Consider the following 4,893-nt stretch of genomic DNA (forward strand, 5'->3'; position numbering starts at 1 on the left):
CCCCAGGAGTGTTCCAAATGTGCGTGGGTAGAATATATATCCCACGGGGGTAAAATTGAAAAAAGTTGAAAAAATTTTTATTTGGATTTAATCATTTTTTCAGCGTTTATCAGACTTTCAGATAGGGGCAATATCAGTGAGCGTTCCGATTTCAGTTCCAGAGCAATTCTTCCGATGAGTCCTTCATATTTAGTTCTTTTCAGGCAATTTTCAGAATTTTTGAAAATTTCACTTTTTTGTGAAAATATCCACTAAATGAGGGAATAATATGTGTGAGGGTACCCCAGGAGAGTTCCAAATGTGTGTGGGTAGAATATATATCCCACGGGGGTAAAATTGAAAAAAGGTGAAAAAAATTTTTTTTTGGACTTAGTCATTTTTTCAGCGTTTATCAGACTTTCAGATAGGGGAAATGTCAGTGAGCGTTCCGATTTCAGTTCCAGAGCGATTCGCCCGATGAGTCTTTCATATTTAGTCCTTTTCAGCCAATTTTCAGAATTTTTGAAAATTTCACTTTTTTGTGAAAATATCCACTAAATGAGGGAATAATATGTGTGAGGGTACCCCAGGAGAGTTCCAAATGTGTGTGGGTAGAATATATATCCCACGGGGGTAAAATTGAAAATAGGTGAAAAAATTTTTTTTTTGGACTTAGTCATTTTTTCAGCGTTTATCAGACTTTCAGATAGGGGAAATGTCAGTGAGCGTTCCGATTTCAGTTCCAGAGCGATTCGCCCGATGAGTCCTTCATATTTAGTCGTTTTCAGCCAATTTTTTGAATTTTTGAAAATTTCACTTTTTTGTGAAAATATCCACTAAATGAGGGAATAATATGTGTGAGGGTACCCCAGGAGAGTTCCAAATGTGTGTGGGTAGAATATATATCCCACGGGGGTAAAATTGAAAAAAGGTGAAAAAAATTTTTTTTTGGACTTAGTCATTTTTTCAGCGTTTATCAGACTTTCAGATAGGGGAAATGTCAGTGAGCGTACCGATTTAAGTTCCAGAGCGATTCGCCCGATGAGTCCTTCATATTTAGTCGTTTTCAGCCAATTTTCTGAATTTTTGAAAATTTCACTTTTTTGTGAAAATATCCACTAAATGAGGGAATAATATGTGTGAGGGTACCCCAGGAGAGTTCCAAATGTGTGTGGGTAGAATATATATCCCACGGGGGTAAAATTGAAAAAAGGTTAAAAAATTTTTTTTTTGGACTTAGTCATTTTTTCAGCGTTTATCAGACTTTCAGATAGGGGAAATGTCAGTGAGCGTTCCGATTTCAGTTCCAGAGCGATTCGCCCGATGAGTCCTTCATATTTAGTCCTTTTCAGCCAATTTTCAGAATTTTTGAAAATTTCACTTTTTTGTGAAAATATCCACTAAATGAGGGAATAATATGTGTGAGGGTACCCCAGGAGAGTTCCAAATGTGTGTGGGTAGAATATATATCCCACGGGGGTAAAATTGAAAATAGGTGAAAAAATTTTTTTTTTGGACTTAGTCATTTTTTCAACGTTTATCAGACTTTCAGATAGGGGAAATGTCAGTGAGCGTTCCGATTTCAGTTCAAAAGCGATTCACCCAATGAGTCCTTCATATTTAGTCCTTTTCAGCCAATTTTCAGAATTTTTGAAAATTTCACTTTTTTGTGAAAATATCCACTAAATGAGGGAATAATATGTGTGAGGGTACCCCAGGAGTGTTCCAAATGTGCGTGGGTAGAATATATATCCCACGGGGGTAAAATTGAAAAAAGTTGAAAAAATTTTTATTTGGATTTAATCATTTTTTCAGCGTTTATCAGACTTTCAGATAGGGGCAATATCAGTGAGCGTTCCGATTTCAGTTCCAGAGCAATTCTTCCGATGAGTCCTTCATATTTAGTTCTTTTCAGGCAATTTTCAGAATTTTTGAAAATTTCACTTTTTTGTGAAAATATCCACTAAATGAGGGAATAATATGTGTGAGGGTACCCCAGGAGAGTTCCAAATGTGTGTGGGTAGAATATATATCCCACGGGGGTAAAATTGAAAAAAGGTGAAAAAAATTTTTTTTTGGACTTAGTCATTTTTTCAGCGTTTATCAGACTTTCAGATAGGGGAAATGTCAGTGAGCGTTCCGATTTCAGTTCCAGAGCGATTCGCCCGATGAGTCTTTCATATTTAGTCCTTTTCAGCCAATTTTCAGAATTTTTGAAAATTTCACTTTTTTGTGAAAATATCCACTAAATGAGGGAATAATATGTGTGAGGGTACCCCAGGAGTGTTCCAAATGTGCGTGGGTAGAATATATATCCCACGGGGGTAAAATTGAAAAAAGTTGAAAAAATTTTTATTTGGATTTAATCATTTTTTCAGCGTTTATCAGACTTTCAGATAGGGGCAATATCAGTGAGCGTTCCGATTTCAGTTCCAGAGCAATTCTTCCGATGAGTCCTTCATATTTAGTCGTTTTCAGGCAATTTTCAGAATTTTTGAAAATTTCACTTTTTTGTGAAAATATCCACTAAATGAGAGAATAATATGTGTGAGGGTACCCCAGGAGAGTTCCAAATGTGTGTGGGTAGAATATATATCCCACGGGGGTAAAATTGAAAAAAGGTGAAAAAATTTTTTTTTGGACTGTCATTTTTTCAGCGTTTATCAGACTTTCAGATAGGGGAAATGTCAGTGAGCGTTCCGATTTCAGTTCCAGAGCGATTCGCCCGATGAGTCCTTCATATTTAGTCCTTTTCAGCCAATTTTCAGAATTTTTGAAAATTTCACTTTTTTGTGAAAATATCCACTAAATGAGGGAATAATATGTGTGAGGGTACCCCAGGGGAGTTCCAAATGTGTGTGGGTAGAATATATATCCCACGGGGGTAAAATTGAAAATAGGTGAAAAAATTTTTTTTTTGGACTTAGTCATTTTTTCAGCGTTTATCAGACTTTCAGATAGGGGAAATGTCAGTGAGGGTACCGATTTAAGTTCCAGAGCGATTCGCCCGATGAGTCCTTCATATTTAGTCGTTTTCAGCCAATTTTCTGAATTTTTGAAAATTTCACTTTTTTGTGAAAATATCCACTAAATGAGGGAATAATATGTGTGAGGGTACCCCAGGAGAGTTCCAAATGTGTGTGGGTAGAATATATATCCCACGGGGGTAAAATTGAAAAAAGGTTAAAAAAATTTTTTTTTGGACTTAGTCATTTTTTCAGCGTTTATCAGACTTTCAGATAGGGGAAATGTCAGTGAGCGTACCGATTTAAGTTCCAGAGCGATTCGCCCGATGAGTCCTTCATATTTAGTCGTTTTCAGCCAATTTTCTGAATTTTTGAAAATTTCACTTTTTTGTGAAAATATCCACTAAATGAGGGAATAATATGTGTGAGGGTACCCCAGGAGAGTTCCAAATGTGTGTGGGTAGAATATATATCCCACGGGGGTAAAATTGAAAAAAGGTTAAAAAATTTTTTTTTTGGACTTAGTCATTTTTTCAGCGTTTATGAGACTTTCAGATAGGGGAAATGTCAGTGAGCGTTCCGATTTCAGTTCCAGAGCGATTCGCCCGATGAGTCCTTCATATTTAGTCCTTTTCAGCCAATTTTCAGAATTTTTGAATATTTCACTTTTTTGTGAAAATATCCACTAAATGAGGGAATAATATGTGTGAGGGTACCCCAGGAGAGTTCCAAATGTGTGTGGGTAGAATATATATCCCACGGGGGTAAAATTGAAAATAGGTGAAAAAATTTTTTTTTTGGACTTAGTCATTTTTTCAGCGTTTATCAGACTTTCAGATAGGGGAAATGTCAGTGAGCGTTCCGATTTCAGTTTCAGAGCGATTCGCCCGATGAGTCCTTCATATTTAGTCGTTTTCAGCCAATTTTTTGAGTTTTTGAAAATTTCACTTTTTTGTGAAAATATCCACTAAATGAGGGAATAATATGTGTGAGGGTACCCCAGGAGAGTTCCAAATGTGTGTGGGTAGAATATATATCCCACGGGGGTAAAATTGAAAAAAGGTGAAAAAATTTTTTTTTTGGACTTAGTCATTTTTTCAGCGTTTATCAGACTTTCAGATAGGGGAAATGTCAGTGAGCGTACCGATTTAAGTTCCAGAGCGATTCGCCCGATGAGACCTTCATATTTAGTCATTTTTAGCCAATTTTCTGAATTTTTGAAAATTTCACTTTTTTGTGAAAATATCCACTAAATGAGGGAATAATATGTGTGAGGGTACCCCAGGAGTGTTCCAAATGTGCGTCGGTAGAATATATATCCCACGGGGGTAAAATTGAAAAAAGTTGAAAAAATTTTTATTTGGACTTAATCATTTTTCCAGCGTTTATCAGACTTTCAGATAGGGGCAATATCAGTGAGCGTTCCGATTTCAGTTCCAGAGCAATTCTTCCGATGAGTCCTTCATATTTAGTCGTTTTCAGGCAATTTTCAGAATTTTTGAAAATTTCACTTTTTTGTGAAAATATCCACTAAATGAGGGAATAATATGTGTGAGGGTACCCCAGGGGAGTTCCAAATGTGTGTGGGTAGAATATATATCCCACGGGGGTAAAATTGAAAATAGGTGAAAAAATTTTTTTTTTGGACTTAGTCATTTTTTCAGCGTTTATCAGACTTTCAGATAGGGGAAATGTCAGTGAGCGTTCCGATTTCAGTTCCAGAGCGATTCGCCCGATGAGTCCTTCATATTTAGTCCTTTTCAGTCAATTTTCTGAATTTTTGAAAATTTCACTTTTTTGTGAAAATATCCACTAAATGAGGAAATAATATGTGTGAGGGTACCCCAGGAGTGTTCCAAATGTGCGTGGGTAGAATATATATCCCACGGGGGTAAAATTGAAAAAAGTTGAAAAAATTTTTATTTGGATTTAATCATTTTTTCAGCGT

The sequence above is a fragment of the Phyllobates terribilis genome, unplaced genomic scaffold (assembly GCF_046119375.1).
Source record: "Phyllobates terribilis strain yellow unplaced genomic scaffold, ASM4611937v1 Scaffold_41__1_contigs__length_11206878, whole genome shotgun sequence".
Taxonomy (NCBI): Eukaryota; Metazoa; Chordata; class Amphibia; order Anura; family Dendrobatidae; genus Phyllobates; species Phyllobates terribilis.